The 21,915-nt window shown below is 43.6% G+C and overlaps 1 pseudogene; it reads right to left on the reverse strand.

Annotated features, from left to right (window-relative positions):
- The window catches only part of LOC103264421, a 114,213-nt pseudogene extending 95,436 nt beyond the window's left edge, over positions 1–18,777 (reverse strand).
- Positions 18,778–21,915: the final 3,138 nt, after the last annotated feature.

Here is a 21,915-nt window from a genome sequence, read left to right on the forward strand (position 1 = left end):
CCAGTCTGGGCGACAGAGTGAGACTCCAACTCAAAAAAAAAAGAAAGAAAGAAAAAGAAACAGGGTCTTGCTCTGTCACCCAGGCTGGAATACACTGGTGCAAGCATAGCTCACTGCAACTTTGACCTCCTGGGCTCAAGTGATCCTCCTGCCTCACAAGTAGTTGGGACAACTGGCACACCACCACCACATCTAATTTACCTTTTTTTTTTTAAATAGAGATGGGATCACACTCTCTTACCCAGGCTGGTCTCAGATTCCTGGGCTCAAGCAATCCTCCCTTTCAGTCTCCCAAAGTGCTAGGATTACAGGTGTCAGCCACCATGCCCAGTCAATGACAAAGAATGCTTTACCCTTTGTACGTACCACATAGTATTTGGGACACACTTACATTAAAAAAAGTTTGTCGCCTGAAATCCAAAGTTAATGGGGATGTCCTGGATGTTATCAGGCAATCTTGCCAGGGCTGTTAGTGGTAGGTTGCTGGACGTGGTGGGACTGTCTGAGAAGCAGAGTGAAATCTGTCTTGCGATTGATCCATTTGTTCCAGGACGTTAACTCCTCGAAGCATTTCTGGGTGTTCATGTAGGCGAAGAGTGGGCTCCCGTTCCACCCTGCAGTGCCTGGTGAGAAGCCTACGAGGAGGTGTTGTCACTGTTCCTATGTGACGCTGGTCAGAGGCGATGTGAGACAGCAGAGGGTACATAAGAAGCATCCACACGGGAAGTGAAGTCAAGCCACTGAGGCCCAGACCTTCGATGTAGAGTGCCCGGGTTTGAATCTCAGCTCTGCCACGTATTCAGGCGGATTCTCCAAAGTTTCCAGATCTCAGTTATCTTGTTGTTAAAAGTGGGATAATAATAATTTTTCAGATAGTCGGACTGTGATGAAGATTAAAAACACATATAAAGCTTTTAGAATGGTCCCTGGGACATTCTAAATGTTATTATTCTGAGAGTAGTGGACATCAACCACTGTAGTTTGGCTGGCTGGTGTTCTTGAACTCCTTGCAAACAACCGTGTTGCCAGATTTTGATCAATGTCTAAAGTATATATTTTTTCCCATGAAGAAGGCTAAACGTTGTCATCACCTTGTTCATGGGGTTGTTCTTCAGCTGTGAGATGAGCTACATCCAGCCCTGGCCTTCGTCTTTTATAAAATCAGGAGGAAAAGCTTTTCGTGCCTATTGAACACGTGGTCTTGAAGGAGATCAGTGCCCTGAATCCCCCATCCCTCCCACCCAGCCAGTCCTGTGCCCTCCACCCCATGCCACAGGGTCTGCTCAGCTTGACACCCTCAGCAGACATGGAGGTCACAGTATGTACCCGCAGATATAGTAAAAACAACTCTCACCCAGTGATTAAGATAAAATCACATATATTTCCATACCCTGAGATTAATGGCAAGTTTCTTCAATTCTCTGAAACTTGCTTCTTAGGCCGAGTGTTCAATTCTCAATTCCTCAAGAAATTCTAAAATTGGGAAGTGGATCTCAAACACAAGATTGCTGAAAAATGTTGGCTTCAAGAGCTCTTCAAGCAGTGCTCCCCTCGCAAAGCCTTTCTCCCCCTAACCCCTTGCAGGAAATGTGACAGACCTCAGTCATAGTCCTGATTGCAGACCACCAAAACAGCTTGCTTGCAGGACTTTTTCTCTGGGTCTGCTGAGGTCCGTAGGGCTGGGGCTATGAATATTCATCTTTGTGTCTCTAACCGCTAGCCTATGTCTGGCACAGGGAGGTGAACAGGGCTGCCCAACTCACCCCCCCACCCAGGAGGTATGGTAGGCGCAGTGCCCAGGGCTCTACTTTTTGGTGGCCCCAGAAAACGCTTTAATTTCTCTAAAACTCAGAAGAAAAAGATGAACTGTTAGAGTCGAAGAAAATGTTTTAATTTTTTCTCACGTCATAAAAAAATAAAAAATTTAAGCCCCACAAAAATCTATGAAATTATCTAAAAAGTGTCTAAAAAGGCAAAAATGCTGAGGACCCACAAAAGTCGTGATGCGGTCCTTGCTGAAAGAATAAATAAATAAACAAATAAATATGGAATGACTGTTTTAAAAAAACTCCTTGCAAATGATAAGGTGCCATGAAAAAAGTGACTGGAACATTAAAAAAAAAAAAATCCCATGGATTGGGAGCAAATATTTGTGACTTATGCATCTAAAAAAGGTCTAACATCCAGGACCTACCAGGAACTCAAAACAATTTGAAAGGAAAAAAACAAACAATCCCATTAAAAAGTGGGCAAAGGACACGAACAGACACTTCTCAAAGCAAGACATTCAAGCAGCCAACAAACATGAAAAAATGCTCAGCCTCACTAATCATCAGAGAAATGCAAATCAAAACTACAATGAGATACCATCACACTGGTCAGGACAGCTATTATTAAAAAGTCAAAAAACAACAGATGTTGGCAAGACTGCAGAGAAGAGGGAACACTTTTACACGGTTGGTGGGAATGTAAGCTAATTTAACCTTTGCGGAAAGCAGTGTGGCGTTTTCTCAAAGAACTAAAAACTGAGCTACCGTATGATGCAGCAATCCCACTTCTGGGAATATACACAGAGGGACATAAATCGCTTTACCAGAAAGACACCTGTGCACATATGTTCATTGCAGCACTATTCACAATAGCAAAAACATGGAACCAGCCCATCAAGAGTGGACTGGATAAAAAAATGTGGTACATATACTTGATGAAATACTATGCAGTCATAAAGAAGAGCAAAATCATGTCTTTTGCAGCAACATGGATACAGCTGGATACCATCATTCTAAGTGAACTAGCACAGAAACAAAAAAAACTGAATACTATGTAAGCTGTCCCTGATCACTGGATACAGGAGTTCAAAGGTGGGAACAACAGACACTGGACATTGCTAAAAGAGGCAGAAAGGGAGGAGAAATAAGGGCACACAACCATACAAGTCCCCTATCAGGGGGAGAGAGGGCTAGCTAGAAGCCCAACCCTCATCTTCATGCAATTTACTTTTGTAGGAAATCCTCACATGTGCCACACAACTCTAAAAGAAAAGAAAAAAAATGCGACTGGTTATTAAAAGATGACGATCTCGCCGGGCTCGGTGGCTCAGCCTGTAATCCCGCGCCTTTGGGAGGCTGAGGTGAGTGGATTGCCTGAGCCCACGGGTACGAGACCCGCCTGGGCAGCGAGACCTCATCTCTACAATAAATCAAAACATCAGCTGGGTGTGGTAGTGCATGCCTGTAATTCTGGCTACTCGGAAGGCTGAGGCGGAAGGATCGCCGGAGCCCAGCAGGTCGAGGCTGCGGTGGCCGGGAGGGGCCACTGCACTCCAGTCTGGGTGACAGAGTGAGACTCCAACTCAAAAAAAAAAAAAAAGTAAAATCTTTCAGTGAAGACATTTTAGTGCAGATAGGAAGGGGGCAGTGAATGCACAGGATATAAGGGTCCCCAATCAGGGGAGACATCACAGGATACCACACTTTACATGAGCCAACTCCATGGCAAGCTGGATTCCCGCAGAAGGTCGACCAAGGGGGCTGTTATTTTTATAGCAAAAGAGATCTATGAACCTTAACTTTCATATTTTATTATTCACACCCACAGTCATAGCTCACCTCTGGAACAAAGTGAACTCAAGCACCTTTGAGGAGATCTGGTACTCTATTCTGTCCTTTGGGTTGACCAGTGAAGAATGAATCCCAGCACTTTCTCTCCTGGAAAATAGAAACTCTGGGGACACTTGAGCTAAGAAAATCTCCTACGGGACGCTGAGGATGTCTGACCTGCAGGTCACTCGAAGAGATGATTCTCAGGGATTCCTCGAATTATCTAAGAGAATCCAAGCACATCCTTTCCTTGCAGTCTTTAAGGGCCTAATGATTTAAGGAGGTATCTTCACTTTCTGAATTTATTCTCAGTAGAATTCTTTAAAATATGAGTTCTCATACTACATTAAAACATGAAAGGCCGAGCATGGTGGCTCACGCCTGTAATCCCAGTACTTTAGGAGGCCAAGGTGAGAGGATTGCTTGAGACCAGGAGTTCAAGACCAGCCTGGGCAACATAGTGAGACCTCGTCTCTACAAAAAATAAAAACATTAGCTGGGTGTAGTAGCATGTACCTGTAGTGCCAGTTACTCAGAGGCTGAGGTGGAAGGACTGCCTGAGCCCAGGAAGTTGAGGCTGTGGTAAGTCATAATTGTGCCACTGCACTCGAGCCTGGGTGACAGAGTGAGACGCCCTACTCAAAAAAAAAAAAAAAAAAAAAAAGGGAGTACAAAAATGACCACAGGTGACCACAGGTGGTGCACTTAAGGAATGGATTCTTTTTTCCCTCTTCTGTGTTTCTGTAATGTGGCTAGAGAAGTCTTACAGGAAAAAACAAACAAGAACTACAATTTATAGAGCCCCAAGTCCTCTTTTCTGAAACACTCTGTATACATTATTTTCTTCAAGGAAAGAAATTCAATATCATGTAATTTGCAAATGTTGTTTTGCCGAACTATTGAGGAAGACATCATTGTTCTTCCTACAAAATTGAGACAAAAGCACGGTAAACTAGAATGGAAAACCTGCCTGGTTATCTTTTTCCAGTTCCTGATTTGCTTGTTCCAAGGCTTGGCTCCCCACAGCCAGGTTTTCACTTGGTGCAGCTTAGAGAACAGTATTGATGAAAACACCCTCTGGAGGATGGTCAAGACCAGGCCTCCTGGAGGTGGGAGCCACAGTGCCGACAGCAAGAGGAACACAGATGTCCAGCACAGGTCACCACCACCTCGAGTGCCTCCAGGCAAGCACCCTTCCAGGTCTCTTACATCACGGACAAATGTCACGATGGACAACTTTTGGGGAAGGCGCTCATGTGTCAGGCATGACTCCAGGAGCTTTTATGTTTATTCACTTAATTAAATCTTCCCAAATCTTCCCAATATACTAATAGTGAAAATTTTATTGCTGCTGTTGAGTTTTCCTGCCCTTTAGGTCATTGTACTATAAGGGATTTAAATTATGTTTTTTTAATTGAAAGCTTTTCTTGGTTGTATTCATATTTTCTTCCTCTGAAATAAAATATTTCAGTGGCTTTATTTTTTATTTTTAGAGACAGAGTCTTGCTCTGTCACCCAGGTTGGAGTGCAGTGGCATGATCATAGTTTACTGCGGCCTCAAACTCCTGGGCTCAAGCGTTCCTCCCACCTCAGCCTCCCCCGCAGCTAGAACTACAGGCATGCCACTGCATATAGCTACTTATTTTTTAAATATTTATTTATTTATTTTTGTAGAGACAGGGTCTTGCTATGTTGCCCGACCTGGTCTTAGACTCCTGACCTCAGGTGATCCTCAGGCCTCAGTTTCCCAAAGGGCTGGGATTACAGGCATGAATCACTGTTCCTGTCCTTCCAGTGGCTTTATATGAAGATATTTGCTTTCACTATTATTATTGCTCTCATTTTAGAAGTGAGAGAGAAGCAGAGAGAAGGTTGATAGTTTGGTCAAGATCACCCACCTAGTAAGACACATTTAGGTCTGGAACCCAAACTCCAAGGTCACAGAGCCGAATAGAAGGCTCACAACAGTTCTAAGAAGCAGAGATTTTCATTATCGCCACTTAACTTGTGGAGGACATGAGATTCAGAGAGGTGAAGTAACTTTCTCAAAGTTTCCTAGTTAGTAAATAGCAGTGCTGAGTTTACCCAAACAGCGGGCCCCTGAGCCAATGTGTTGAATCATTTCGACACATTCAGAGTGATGCCTCCAACCCATGAGTTGAGAAAAAGACATGACAGTGACAGAGAACAGCTGGAGAGCAGAGAAAGGAGGTGAAATGACACGTGTATGACAGAGCAGGGAGCAGAGGAGAGGCTTTGGGGAGATTGGAAGAAAGGAAAAGGGGACTGGTTTGTGCTTTATGGGGCAATGATGGAGACAGTGTGGCTTTCTGGACACAAGGAGAGGAAACAAATCAGAACATGGATGAGGCAGAGATTTAACAGAAGCCTGGGGGTGAGAGGAGGAGGTACTGAAAGCGTGATGAAGGAGAAGGTGAACAAATTGTAAAAAGGCTGTAGTACACATGTCCGGGTGAGCTCCAGACCACCAGCTTATGGAAGGCCAGCGTTGGGTGCGTGAGGTGATAGCTCACACGAACCCAGCCCTCCTGTGGTGGCATGCAGAGGGCCATATGCTGCAGCACCAGGCAGGCCCTTTCTCCAGGAGGGTGACACACACGTGAGACGAGGCCCTCAGGGCTCTACTCACAATAAAAACATTGTATGGGCACTTTACACATGACTCAGTGTGTATTGTGTGTCTGATTGGAAAAAAGATCGGCTTTACGTACAAGTGCTAACATGTTGGCCGAGTTGAAAGGAGTACATGATTACATAAGAAACAAAATACCTGGGGAGCAAGCAGTTTACCACCTTGTACGGGACACGCTGAATCCCGAGAGGAATAGTGCCAGGTGACTCCTTTGCCAGCTGTGAGAATAGCTGTGGTTGGACTGGGTGTTTTGTTTTGTTTTTACCCCAGAGCTTGGCACAGAGTCCCGAACACCGAGTGAGGCCCCTGAACCCTGCCTGACACCAAATTGCATTTTCTACTTTGTTTGAGAAAGACTGGATAGCAACAAAGGGAAAAGGAAAGGAGTCATTAAATTTTGGTTCATGTGAAAAGCTTATGCACGAAGCCTACAAGAAATAGAGTGTCATGTTTAAAAGTAAGGACTCTGAACTGGGTGTGGTGGTGCGTGCCTGTAGTTCTGGTACTTGGAAGGCTGAGGTGGGAGTATCGCCAGAGCCCAGCAGGTTGAGGCTGCGGTGGTGAGGCGTGCCACTGCCCTCCAGCCTGGGTGATGGAGTGAGACTCCAACTCAAAAAATAAAAATAAAAAAAGTAAGGACTCGGGCTCGACCTAGATTCAAGTCTCGGCTCTACTGTGTCTCAGCTATTGGGCTTTTGGCAAATTACTCAAAGTCTCTGAGTCTTAATTCTTTTCATCTGTAAAATGGACCCACTAATAGTTCCAACCTCAGAGAGTTCAGGTGACAACGTGTAAGATACTGCAGGCAAAAAGTTTAGCGTAGAACCTTTATATAGGACCCAGCCAGTATTTGCTTGTACTATCTGTAGAATGGAGACGATAACCTCCCCCAGGTCACCTAAGAGATGCTAAGGCTGAACCAAAAGGTTAGCAAGATGAAAGCTCTTGGAAAGCACTTATGACTATTTTGTACCCTAGGCAGGGTGGAATAGTTAAAAACACTACTGGACCAAGAGTTGGAAGACTTCAATTCTGGTCTCCGACCCTCATTTCCCCATCATTTAAGCAGTGTGTTCAATTAAACCCCATTTGATGTCCCTTCCAGCTCCAGTATTCTATGACTCCAGCACCCATTCATTCCCCTGCCTACCTGCAGCAGGAAAGAGGGACACCCTCCCATTCCGGGTGGCTACCAGAGATCTAGTCGACGGTTTTTAAAAAGAAAAGAAAGAAAAGCACTCACAGGTACCTAGAAAAGAGATCTGCGATACTTTAAGTGAAAAAAAGGCAAGTTGAAAACTATACATAATTCTAAAGCATAAACATTCCATAATACTCTTAAAAATGTAGATTTGAATATGTAGGAACTGTTTCTTAGGGAGAATTAAGATTAATTGTGCTTTAGACTTTACACTTTTCTGTATTGTTTGAACCTTCTACTGTGCACGTTTTATTTGATGATCAAGATATAATAATAATTGCAAACAAAGCATTATTTATAGACAATTTGGGGGGAAAAAAAGAAAAAACACTTACTTGTATAACCCACCCCCAACTAGAAATATTGCTATTAGCATCATTTTAATTTATATCCTTTTAGTCTTTTTTCTATAAGTGTGTATCACATAAAAAATATATATATATTCACAAAATATAATCACATTGCCTATGATGTTTTCTAACCTTCTGCACTTAATATATTTTTGACATTTTTCCACATCATTAAAGTTTCTTCTGTAATCTACAGCACGATTTTAATGACGGCTTGTTTTTCCATAATGCATGTGGCCAACCTTCTACGGCTGCACATTTTGGCTGTTCCTAGTTTCCGCCTTTGTAGTATTGACAGGCTTTTGGAGAATAATGAAACGCTGAAACGTTTGGCTTGGTTTCTCTCTTGGGTAGAGTCGGCTGCTCAGTCTTTTCTTCTTCCTCTTTGTACCCTCTAGCTTTTGGGTGGAGGCCCAGATAGCGCCACAAGGGGTGGTGTGTGTTTAAGAAACTCGGCTAAAGAAACAAACTGATTGCAAAGAGCTCGGAACCCCGAGTGTTGGGAAAATGCTGAGCACTGTAATTGGCCTAATGCTGTTCCCCTGAGGGATGCCATCTCCCGGGGCCTCCGAAGTCCTGGCAGGGGTTTTAACTCTTCTCATCCAGCTGATGGCAGACAGTCATCACTTCAACAGCTAGGTGCAACCCCCAAAACGTTTCCTCAAGTCCTGCAAACACTCACTGGAAATGGCTACCAGTTCATCTTTAAAGACGAAAAAGCAAGCAGTGGCACCAGCAAGTGAGGACGGTGGGTTTAAGGTTTCAGCTAAAAAGATGGGCTCTTGGACGGCGCTGGACCCTGCTTGCTGAGCCAGACTGTGGGTCCGGTGGTGACTCAGGAAGGAATGCCACTGACAAGCCACGGGCATGCCAGGGAATTACTCAGCACATGCCAACAAGTAACCTCATACGATAATCAGACTCGAGCCAATCTGCAAGCGCTTTGCGAAACAGCATAGTTGGATTTGGGGCTTAGCTTTCAGGGCTTGAGTTTCACATTTGCCTGCGCATAGTCCCAGCCTCCCTGGGCCCCTCCTGTGTGCCCTGCCTCTGCTTGCAAGTGCAGAGCGCAAGTTCTAAGAGCTAGGGCTCAGCTCTGCCCTGGAGGTAATGCAGAGCGCTGCCAGGGATCAGCTGTCTCTCATCTGGCTGCATCCTTCTGTCCTGCCAGCACTACTTCTTGCTACGCCCTGTTACTCACCAATAGGCCAGCAACTTGCGTGACAGATGCCTCTTCTTGCTGTTGGAACACTTCACAGTCATCCCTGGTATTGTCATGGCCTTTGATACAACTTACCAACATCAAGAGGGAGATCTGTTGACTGACAGTTGATATAACAGAATTCTGTCCACTCATAGCTGAAGGATTTGGCAAAATACTACTGCATTAACAGGTATGTGAGCTCTCTAAGAGCCTCAGAAAGGACAAAGACACTTACAGATCTTGATGCGCTTTATTCCTTAATCTGGCCTTCCTCCTGCAGGTATCATGAGAACCTACAGTTTGATAGATTTAATTTAAGATCCACATTAGGGTGGTATGCATTCTATTTTCCTGTACAAATTTGCCGCAGACTGGCAGCCACAGTCTGGGGCCCCTAGAGCTCAAAGCCAGGTGACCTGGGTGGCCCACCCACCTCATCTATACTGTCTCTACTGTCAGTTTCTTCAAGGCCTTCGGTGTCTGTGTATTCAAGGTGATGCTTAACATGAAGTGTTCAAACAGCAATACCTTGGGTAACAGACAAGTTCTTATGAATGATTGTATTCACAATTCTTCCAATGAAGGAACCATTTGCATTCAAACCCCAAGTGGGAAGAAATAGTTCCCATTATCTAGGGCTTTTTAAAAGGCCCTGCCTTTGCCACAGTGCTGAGACAGAACTCTATTCTCACCAGGGGAATGTGGTTGCAACACAGAGTGCCCAGGTTAGAGATACTGAGAGCTGTACTATCACCCAGCACTAGCTATATTAGAGGGACACAAAGTCTTCCTTAGAAATAAGTTGATGAGGACTTTAAAACAGAAATTAATCTCCAATTAAACATCCTGAAAAAGAAGCTGACATTTCAACACAGACCTAATAATAAGACCTCATAGGATGTTCAAAACTTCTCCAGAGTACATATGAAAATACATTTCCCTCACTCTACTGGTTAAGGCTTACCACCAGCTCTTTAAGAAGGAAAAATTGAAGGTTGATATCTGAAAGCATTATGCCATGTGCTTATCACTAAGTGTAGGCTCAGTCATTCTTTAAAACAATCCCTTTCCCTTCCAGAATTAAAGAGAACTCCTCTAGCTTTTGTTAACTGTAGATATATTTGGGCTGAGTAGAGTCTTTACTGTGTCTCTAATTTTTTAACCGTGGTGAGAGAAAGTAAAGGATGTCCAACCTAGGGTACTATCAATACTTTCTGTAGCACTGAATACAGCTGCAAGCCAAGGTCCTCATAAAAGTGAAAAATGTCTTTAAGGTAAAAAATGCGCTACTTGCATTTTACAAGTTCAAGTGTAAGGCACAATAATTATCAATGCTTTATGGATAGTTATCGGCATGCAAAAATCTCAACAAGTTGAAGCTATATGACCTGTGTACAAGAACATAACTTGTGGCCTTCAGTGGTAATAATAAAAGGAAAGGACACATTTGTAAATTCTCTGCATACTTCATTATAGAGATTAATCAACCCAAAGCCCCAAACCAAATTACAAAGACAGTTTTTAAGGGTTTAAGAGGTTTGCTTCAAAAATACTATTTCTTTTTTTCTTTTTCTTTTTTTTTTAGACAGGGTCTGCCTCTTTCACTCAGTCTGGGTGCAGTGAGTGGTGTGATCACAGCTCATTGTGACTTTGAACTGGGCTCAAGTGATCCTCCCACCTCAACCTCCTGAATAGCTGAGGCTGCAGAAATGAGCCACCACATCCGGCTAGATTTTTTATTTTTACTTTTGTAGCGACGAGGTCTCGCTATGTTACCCAGGCTGGTCTTGAATTCCTGGCCTCAGGTGATTCTGAGTAGTTGAGATTATAGGCATGAGCCTCCGTTCCCCACTAAAGAGCTATTTATTTTATATGAATTATATGAAGATCATGAAAAGGTTTTAAAGTCACACTACCTGTAAAATCCACTTGTACTTGAGCTCCCCAGGAAGGCTGTGGAGCTCAGAATGACAGTCGGCTGTTTGCCCTCTGCTGCTGGCTTCCAGTGCTGGCTGGGGAGGAGTCACTTCCAGCAAGGACACAGCAGCCTGGTTGGCAAACATCAGCCAGCCTCTGCCAAAGGATGGGGCTTCCCAGCTTTGCCACACTTGCCTGGAGCTCCCCGTTTGGGGTGGGCATGGGTATGATGCCCAGGTCGTCTCCTAGGCATGTATGCCCCATCTACAGTGCCATGAGGGTTCTCAAAACAATTAAACATCCAATGTTACACCATGGCCTTTGACGAAGTCCTATGAACATGCTTTGAGCGCCTACCGAAAATAAGGCATAGTGCCCTCTGCCTCTTTCTGCTGTTTATCTGCTTTCCCCCCATAGCTTGGTCACCTCCTAACTACTGGGTAATCACCTTGATTCTAGGGAGGCAATGCTATTTTTTCAAATCTAAAGATTATAAGGAGTTTATCTTCTCTAGTCAGATCCACAGGATGAAGTTTCTCAACCCATCCTCTAAGGAAAAGAAGTTGTTGGCTGTGTCACATGTGTGTCTGTTTACACACGTCTCATAACTGGCATACACTGTACATACACAGGCAGCACCCCTCCCTGCCAGCAAGGCTATGCTGAATACCCGTGTGTCAAGTGATGTAAAGGTTGCCATGGTTATAATCTCTGTTTAGTCAATAGTGTGGGGAGGGGCGGGGGGGAACACCAATGGCCATATTGCAATTTAGAGGAATCCCTGGGTACTTTTAAAGTATTGGATCATAATTTACATTTTTTCAAGTGTTGTTAATGACAGCATACTGGTTGCTATTTCTTGAAAGCTCTTTGCAGAAGGGCTCGTGTGTGCCTGGAACTCTGTTTCTGCCTTCTTCGATGCCAGTTTGTTTCCCACATTTAGGATTCATGAGGATTATGTAGGGTGAGTCTTGACAAGGGTGGGAGAAGGATGAAAATCATGGGGTGAATGTGGGAAAGGAGTAAGGGAAGGTAAGCCTAATTATGTAAAAGGGTCAATAATTCTTACTCTTTTCCTGGGGCTGCTGCCTTCTGTCAGTGTGATTTTGGGGCCTTCGGTGGCTCAGTTTCCTCATCTGTAAAACTAGGATAATAATAGGGAGCTGTAGAGTCCCTAACTGCCAATTCCTAAGTGTTCAGAGCACTGTCTGACACACAGTATTTCCTAAATATCACCCACTCATTTATATTCTAGTCAACACACAAGAAGTCTGCTGGGCCTTTGGCTGGAGAGAGTGATTCTTCATATCAACACCATCTCACATGATTGAAAAGATTGTGGTGTGACTGGGGCCGGCTGACATCCAAACTTCCTCTGCCACCTTTCTGGTTGTATCTCCTTCTTTTCCCATGCTCTCTTCTTTATCTGCTAAGTCATAGATAACTTATCATGTTACTCCTCCCAGAAGAATTTGTATTTTTTTTTTTTTTTTTTTTTTTAGTTGGAATCTCACTCTATCACCCAGGCTGGAGTGCAGTGGCACGCTCACAGCTACCCCAGTATCGACCTACGTGGCTCAGGCGATCCTTCCGCCTCAGCCTTCCAAGAAGCTGGAACAACAGGCGTGCGTTAACATGCCCGGCTAATTATTATTATTATTATTATTTTAATTTTTATTGTAGAGATGAGGTCTGGCCAAGTTGCCCAGGCTATTCTCAAACCCGTGGGCTCAGGCAATCCGCTCACCTCGGCCTCCCAAAGTGCTGGGATTACAGGCTGAGCCACCGCACCTGGCCGGAATTTGTATTTTCACGAAGATCAAAACTGTAAGAAAAAGGTATCACTTGGTGGAATTTTAGAAGTCGAGGGTGGAAGGATGTTTCTAAAACCCCTCAAGTCATACACACTCAAGTCAGATACACCAGCGTCTACCACCAGTGACATCAACTCTGGCAGGGAGTCACTTGCACTCTTCACTAATTGAGGTCCTGCCCTCCTGAATCTTGCAATCTAAAAGAGAGAACTTTGATCCAGAGTGATAATAAAACATGTAAATGATGAAAGCACAACGGTGTGGGTTGAGTAACTCCCCTGTCCCGGCGAGGGGGTGAGGAGGGTAGCATGGCGGTGCTGTGCACACTCCAGCGGAACAAGACCTGTTCTTTGGCTTCGGGAACTTCACAGCCTAATGCAAAGGAAGAAACACATAGGATGGTGATAAGAAAATGAGTGTGAGTAAAAAAACAAGAGAGAGAAAGGTGTGTCGACAGAAGACAGCCTGAGGGGTTTAGAGACTAGGAATGGATCTCATGAACTTGAAGGCTTTTCATGAAGGCTTCAGAGGACCTTAGGACTGAAGTAGGGACTGGAAAGTGAATAAGCCCAGCCCTTTCTAGCTGGTGAATAATTGAACACTCCAGCACGGGGATCTTCACTGGACAGAAATAGGGACCTGAGTCATTTCTTTGACAACATCTTTAGATTTTCATTTAGCTTTTCCTTTCCACATCAGACCCCTGTTCTTGGGTGGTCTGCCACGCTGCTCCTTGTGCCAAGTCCAGCTACTTTACTCTAGGTGGAGGGCTGGGGGTACCAGATCTTATTTCAAAAGGAGAGGGGAAATTGAAACCAGAACAGCTTTGTGATGAACTTTAAGGGAATCCTTTTTTCTCCAGTGCAGGTTTCTCGAAACTGGTATCTCCAGCTTAGACCTGTTTTTTTCTTTTGGTGAGAGTGAACCATTCAAAATGGAAGTCCTTTCATAATTCGATCTAGCTAAGCAAACATAGTCCGTTGTTGTTAATAAATAGAGACCAGATGCAAATAACCTATTCAAGCATAACATGGAATAACTAGCAGGAGCGAAAGCAAACGGTCTCGCTCCCCATAGGCCTATGATCTCATAAGAATTTCTTCCATTTGGAAATAAACAAGAGGAAAAGAAAAAAAAGTGGATTATTAAGGTATTTTAAACTGTCTTAAAATAACAACAATGGCAGAGTTGCCTGGATGACACAAGATTTGCCATGCAAATAACTGAGGAAATTCCAGAGTTATGTGGAATTAGACATGCATCCCTAAGAAAAGTGAGCTACATCCATCTCATGAGTGTGTGTAGCAGAGGAAAAAATTAATTACAGGGGGAAAACTACTCCAAATGGAGGTCAATGGGTAAGTGATTCATAGCCAGGTGTTCACATGAAAACTTGGTTCTCTACAACTCATTGAATAGGGTGTCACTGAATACAGTACAATTTTATAACAATCCCTGGGGCTCTGGGTGTTTTAACTGTTCTGCATAGACAGCCAGGTGGTTACTGGGTGAGGTCTAATATAGGGACTACTACAGGTTAACAGTGCTACTATTTTCTGTAGAAAAGGAAGTTGTAGTTGAATACAAGGAGATAGGTCACACAAATAAGCTCACGGGAAGTCTCCAGACCTCTGGGGTGAATGCCATTGCTGCTGCTTTTTCCAGAATTCCATTGCCTAATGAATAGCTATTTGATCAAAAGGCTGAAGAACTCTCTTGTTCTGTTGCTCATGCTGGAGTATAGTGGTATGATTTTTGGCTCACTGCAGCCTCAAACTCCTGTGTCCAGGTGATCCTCCCACCTCAGCCTCCCTAGTAACTGGGACTACAGGCGTGCACCATCACACCCAGCTAATTTTAAAAAGTAAAAAAAAAATTTTTTAGAGTTGGGAGTCTTCTTATCTCGCCCAGGCTGGCCTCAAACTTCTAGCCTCAAGTGATCCTCCTGCCTCAGCCTCTTGAGTAACTGGGAGTACGGGTCACTAGGCCTGTCTATTAGCATATGTCTTAATTTTAAAAGATTTTTGGGGGGGGTGGCAGGGGCAGGCTTCAGTGCTGTGAGCCCAGTGAACCTTCACAGGTGGCTGAGAATAAAAAGAAAAGTTAAGTTTGAAAAAAGAGATAGCAATACTTCAAGTTAGGAAAACCAGACTCTCTAGAAAAGCATTTGGGTGAAATCTTCCTGATTTAGCTGTGGGACAGAATTAGACACAAACCAGGAAATCTCCAGAAGGTGCTCAGTAAACGTTGGTAGAATGAAACCCTAAAGCTCCTTCTGTGAGATCCTCCAGCACGTCAATGTTATTAACAGAAAGTTCTTCCTAAAGTCAACCCCAGTCCTTCTCCAGTAACTTTATTGTGTTCTCCCCTTCCTGCTCCAAAGAGAAACAGGAAAGTCGCTGATAGTACTGTTCTTATATCTCTATTAAACTTACTCTCAAGTCTTCCATTTTGTGGCCTGAATAATCCCCAGTTTTTAAAGCTTTCCCTCAAAAGAGTAATTTCACAAACATTTCCATGTGCCAATCTTAAGAGCTACAAATGTTTAAAAATAACATGCATATTTCCATATATACAAAGCCGCCCTGAGATAAATACTGTGCTTAGTTCATAAAGGTGCCATTTCGTATTGAAATCCTTGCATCCCGGGCAGGCAAGGCAGCACTGCAGGTTTCTGTCGTCTCTCTGGAGCCTGAGTGGAGGTGACGGCTGATGAGCCAGACTAATAAGACGCAGACTTGCACTGATTAAACGTCCATTTTCTTGGGGAAATGGCTGACAGGAGCAGGATAAAGCTGTGAGGAAGCTTGTAGCAATTTCACAAATCTACCACTACCAGTGAGCTTTATTTGTGTGCTTAGAGCTATTATTAGCAAAACAATGGGTGGAAAATGGACCAGGGAGAAAATTAAGAAATGAGAGACTTATTTTTTTAAAAGTAAGAGAAAAGCTTCTTTTGTTAAGTTTTTCTAGAGTGGTCTCACAAAGGGAAGCAAAACACTTCACTTTGGCAAGATGCATCATTCAACCAAAGCAAGCAGGTAGGGTGGGCTCCAGGTACCTGCTTGCTGGCTTTAATCTCAGTTGCAATGGCCAAAGCAGAAGTAGGTGAGAAGGAAGAATTTAGCAGCACAGCATAGTGACTGCCTTAAAACCCTTAAGCCACCTGGGAACCTTGGTATAGGTGCTGATGAGGCAGAGAGGGTGCCCAGGGGCTGGTGGTGAATGGAGAGTTGTTCTTGTTCTTGTTGTCTTTAAGGGGTTAACAGAGAGACTCCGCTCAGACCATGCTGGCCAATGCAGACGCCACTATCTACATCTGGTTATTGAGCATTTGGAATGTGCTGCAAATATAAAATACATATCAAAATTCAAAAATGTGGTATGAAAAATATGTTATTATTATTATTTGAGTTGGAGTCTCAGGCTGGAGTGCAGTGGCACGCTCACGGCCACCCCAGTGTCGACCTGCTGGACTCCTGCGATCCCTCTGCCTCAGCCTTCCAAGTAGCCGGAACTACAGGTGTGCGCTACCATGCTCGGCTAATTTTTTTTATTTATTGTAGAAATGAGGTCTCACCAGGTTGCCTGGGCTAGTCTCGAACATGGGGTTCAGGCAATCCACTCGCCTTGGCCTCCCAAAGTGCTAGGATTACAGGCTGAGCCACCGAACCCGGCTGCAAAATATATGTTAATAATTTTTTAAAATTTTGACCACATGTTGAAATAATCTTTTGGATACATTGGGCTAAATAAAATATATGATTAAAATTAATGCTATAACATAGGTGAACTTTAAAAACATTATTCCAAGTGCAAGAAGCCAGACACAAAAGGCCACACATTGCAGTATTCCATTCACAGGAAATGGCCAATAGGCAAATCCATAGAGACAGAAGGTAGATTAGTGTTTGCCCAGGGCTGAGGGATTTTGGAGAAATGGAAAGTGAGTGCTAATGGCATGGGGTTTCTTTATGGGGTGATGCAAATGTTCTAAAATTGATTATGAAGTTGGTTGTACAACTCTGTGAATACACTAAAGACTAAATTGTATACTTCAAATGGGTGAATAGTACAGTATGTAAATTATAGCTCAACGAAACTATTGAAAATAAGTAAATTTGGATGCAAAGAACTAATTTTACTTTTTAAAAAAACCTTTAGAAATGACTACTAGGAAATTTAAAATTGCATAACTGATAGACATTTATTTCTATCAGACCTGTGGGATTTAAAGGGACCAAGATGAAGATACTGGACAAACCCAGGGCTAGTGGTGCCCATAGTGAAGGTCATAAATGCAGGGCAGAAGAGAAGCCAGAGATGCTCACATTTGGTGCAGGCCAAGAAGGAGTGAAGGGGTGAGGGAGAGGGTCTTGAGGATAAGGGTGAAACTCCTGGACTGGAGCTGGCCTAGGCACCAATGGCCAGCCGCCAGAGGACTGATGGCAGACTAGAATCTCTGGCCCTGGGCAGTAGTGGTGGGGGCTGCCTTCAGCTCAGCTGATAAAAGGTGGGGCATTTCCCTTTAGGTAATATCTACTAAAAAAGAAAGAAAGAAAGAAAGAAAGATGGGGCGGAGCTGCCCTACCTTTCACAGGTGGCTGCCCCAGCAGCCTCAGACCCTGGCTGGCAGCCTCTGGGGCTGAGAGGATCCCTATCTCCACTCACCTGTAATGTATTTGCATACCTGTAACCTAGCCTAGGTGAGCTGCAGCAGTCAAACCGGGAAGCTCTGGCCTTGTCCAGGGGGATGGAAACTTTTTCAAAAAAGAATTGGCCACAGGAGCTGTCTGGCCTATTTATGAAATGCCATAAACAAACCCTAGTAATGTTAGTCGTAGGATTGGCTGGACGCACGTAAAGGGAAGCCTCGGGTGCCCTCTTGGTATCCTCTCCCCAGTGTGAGTTTCTTTCCAATTTAGTTGCACCCTCCACCCTTCAAAAAGAAACCATGACAGTATTTCAAAGGACACAGCTCAATGGATCCTGCAAAGGACTCTACACCTAGGGTGATCTCAAAAGAAAGGACTTCATGGCTGGTCTCTAGAGACCAGAAAGATGATTGGACTGAAGTGTAGAATGGGTGAATTAACCGGCTGAACTGCAACCCCAAAGTCCTAGTTCTGAAGGAGGGGTCAGTAGCCTAGAAAAGAGGAGAGATAATAAAATACACCATACTGGGCAGTGGCTGTTTCAATTTTAAAATTGCAAAGTGAATATTTGATGTTTTTCTGTGTTTTATCTGAGCTCCATCCTGGAATTTTCTCCCACTGCAGTTTGTTTTTCTCTTGAGTGACTGTGTATCTGGTTTCAGAGGACAGGGTGGGTGTCAAGCATAGAAAAAGGGGCTAGGTAAGTTCATGAACCTTGGGGCACTGTCCAGAGCAAAATCATATCCCCTGATTTCTGGCCCTGGTGTAGCAACAGCATCAAGTGAACTGTGTTCATTGAAGACATACACAGGAGACAGTAATGAAAGCATCATCGGCGTGCCTATGAGTTCCTGAAGGGCAAGGCTTGTAAATGTTCACCTCTGCATTTTCACCACAGGGTCTGGCACCTGCCAAGTGCTCAAGGAATACTTACAGTATGGATGGATGGGTGGGTGGATGGGACACATAGTAGATGCTTGATTAACTCTGGTGTTATGTAAAGACCTCACATCTTGAGTGGTCGATGATGAAGCGGAAGGACTTGAAAGAGTTCATGTTTGTGATAGGAAAATAAATGCTGGATTTGTTAAACTGAAACAAATGTAGTAGCATGTCACAGATTTGGTTTTGTCGGCCATCTGATTTTTTCCAAGCAGTGCTCAGATATGTTGAATGAGGGTGGGAAGGGAAAAAATAACCTAGGACAGCTCATGGAGCCTCTCACCGGATGCTGTAAAACACAAACTACTTGGGAGTGAATGAATGACTTACCGATGATGTTGTCAGGGCCCTCGGAATAAATATTGCCTTTTCCGTTCCTGCAGTTGGTCCTACACAGTGCCGCTGGCGTATTATCAAGATGTTGAGATCGCCTCCTTCTCATCTTCTGAGTCAGACCGCAAAAAGTGGTGAAGAACGCTCTCAAAAAGCACTTGAATATTCCATTGTCCCTGTATTTAGCTGTTCTCTTGCAGCTGAAAGCCTAACAGGTCGTAAGTAGAAGACTGAACTGTCCAGAAGTCCGTCTTTCCCTCCCAAGGAAGGTCTTCCAGGTGGTTTGCCCATCAAGTGTCAGCTTCCATAACTGTGTCTTCGCTCCCTCTTTCTTTGCCAACCAATGTTGTCGAGGCTTCTCATCTCTCAGAAGCAAGGAACTTCAGTATATTTTCAGCTCTACTCTGTTCCTTTCACCAGCCATCCCAACTGTCTATATGATGAAAGAATCACTCGGTGCAGCAGGAACTTCAGAACTGATTGAAAAATCATTGATTGTGGACAGTAGCCAGGGCAGGAGTAGGGTAGACAATAGAGAATGAGGTGATTCTTTCTGTTCAAGGATCCTGTTCTATAAGCGAGTTGGCCTTTGGCAGTTAGTAATCCATATTTTAAGTCAAGGCATTTAAAAGTCAGGATACAGGCTAGGCGCAGTGGCTCATGCCTGTAATCCCAGCACTCTGGGAAGCCAGGGTAGGAGAATAACTCAAGCCTAGGAGCTCGAGACCAGCCTGGGCAGCATAGGAAGACCTCGTCTCTACAAAATTAAAAAAAAAAAAATTAGCTGTGTATGAGCAGTCCCAGCTTCATGGGAGGCTGAGGCAGAAGGATCACCTGAGCCCAGGAGGTCAAGACTGTGGTGAGCTGTGATCATGTCACTGTCCTCCAGCCTAGGTGACTGAATGAGACACTGATTCAAAAAAAAAAAAAGGATACAAAAGAGTTTCTATCTTCAGATAGTTCTATAATGGAGCTTACAAGGTTCATCTGGAATATTAGAGGCCAGGGAACTTCAAAGAAAGCAAAAATATTCTATTTTCAGATTTAATTTAGCTCTCTAAAAATTCTGTGCATCTCTCTCATGTGGGTACATGGCACACCAGTTAACAGGGTGGATGTGGCCCTGGCAGGGTGAGCTAAGAAAGTTGGACTCATTGGCGGAAATAACTTTCTGTGATATCATGACTGGCAGGGGACGACTGGTGGGGGACACGCAGGTGCAGCTGGATAGGAGCCCTCGGCACCAGGGGTTTCTGTCATGCGTCCAAATCCCTGGTGTCCATGATCCTCGACCCAAGTCACTCCTGCTCATGATATCAGTATTCTGACTCACAAGGACCAGCAGCAGCTGAGAGGAAATGATGTGGCAACTGTGTCCGAAGCTGGTTAAATGCTGGAAACAGAAAAGAAAATTCATTCGAAAATATGCTGTTGTGTGTTACAAAGGCTGTGTAAGATTTAAAAAGTATGTTTAGCATTCCAAGTATTTTCCCTTCTGTGTCTTTAGAGACGAGCTCTGAGAGTGATGTTTTGTTTATTTAACATTTAATCAAAAGAGATTTGGACCCTGCCAGCTTTTGAACAACAGATTCAGTAGCACTGCCTCTTTGCATTTAGTTTGAAGAGGGAAACTTCAACCATACGGAGAATTTGATGTCTGTAATATGTACTAAAAGATCAGCTGGTCTAACTTTACAGGGCTAATAAAAAGGAAAAATTTTTCCTGTGCTCAGGTCTTTCATGAATTATAAATAACCATTCACTTTGGAAGATAGCACATCATAAAATTTTTTTCACAAATATGCACAAATCCATTTTAAGATCCAAGGAAAAAGATGTTCAAAAGTCTCAGATGTACTCAGTTTTGATTTCGTCGGGAAACATGTTCTTTTACCATATGGATGCTTTTAAGGGGGCCTTCAGCTGGGGCACAATAATGACACCCCAGTGGCTAAATAAGATATTTCTTTCCTTCTAACATTATTTCTCTGTTATTAAAGGTGGAAAAACCTTCCACAAATAGCATACTATTAGAGTGCTTTAGGGGGTATCCTGGGACTCAAGGTTATGTGTCTGCTCCAGAAATACTGTCTGTAATTATCATTCCTTAGTGGTTCTGAGGATGCAGTCTTGGTGTTTTCATTAATTTCTTGATTCTACAAGTCTGGAGTGCGTGCCTGCTCTTGATATTCAATATTATAAAGTAGGAATTTTTGTTGTTGTTGTTGCTTTTAAGGTCACAGGACTCTGCCTCTCTCTTCATCTCATAATAACCATTCCCTGACTTCTTTTGTCTAGTAAAATAAAAAGATATAAAAGACAACATTTGAAAAGAAAAAGAAGTTAGATAATTATCATAATGCCATGTAGTGGGAAACTGCCAGGGGAGGAGGGGTGGGATTGGCAGTTGAGGGAAACTTTCAGGGGAGGAAGGGGCACACCTCATCAACAAGGGTACCTGCATTTGTATACCTAACCCTGAATTGTACCCCACATCTTTAAAATAAAGCAAAAAATAAAACGAAAAGAAGTTAGTTATGACCTTCTTCCAATTCCAGCCTTCGTCTTTCCTATTTATAATGTGCTAATATAAACATTAAAGAAATAGAGCATCCAGATTTAACAAACAACTGCAGAAGGTCTATGGGTCAGAATAGCACATTGATTTCCCCCAGCACTTTATTATGAGTCCTTCCTTCCTTCTTTCCTTCCTCCCTCCCTTCTTCCCCCCTCCCTCTCTCCTTTCCTTCCTTCATTTTTTTTTTTGAGACCGGTCTCACTCTGTTGCCCAGGTTGAAGTACAATCATAGCTCACTACAACCTTGAACTCCTAGACTCAAGAAATCTTCCTGCCTCAGCCTCCCAAATAGCGGAGTCTACAGGTTTGCATCACCACGCCCAGCTATTTTTTTTTTAATGGTAGAGATGTGGTCTCCCTATGTTGAGCAGGCTGGTCTTGAACTCTTGGCCTTAAGTGATCCTCCCACCTTGGCTTCCCAAAGTGTTGGAATTACGAGGTATGAGCCACTATACCCAGCCCTATGAGGTTTTCAAATATGCACCAAGTTGAAAGAATTTTACAGTGAACACCCATATGCCTATTACCTAGTTGTAGATTCTGACATTAACATTTTACTATTCTTACTTTATCACATTTGTAGACATCCTTCCTCCATTAATTTATCTTAATTTTCATGTGTTTAAAAGTATATTGTGGCTGGGCTCAGTGTAATCCCAGCACTTTGGG

This window comes from Carlito syrichta, unplaced genomic scaffold, assembly GCF_000164805.1.
Source record: "Carlito syrichta isolate Samal-C Ts95f unplaced genomic scaffold, Tarsius_syrichta-2.0.1 Scaffold305653, whole genome shotgun sequence".
In the NCBI taxonomy this organism is placed as follows: Eukaryota; Metazoa; Chordata; class Mammalia; order Primates; family Tarsiidae; genus Carlito; species Carlito syrichta.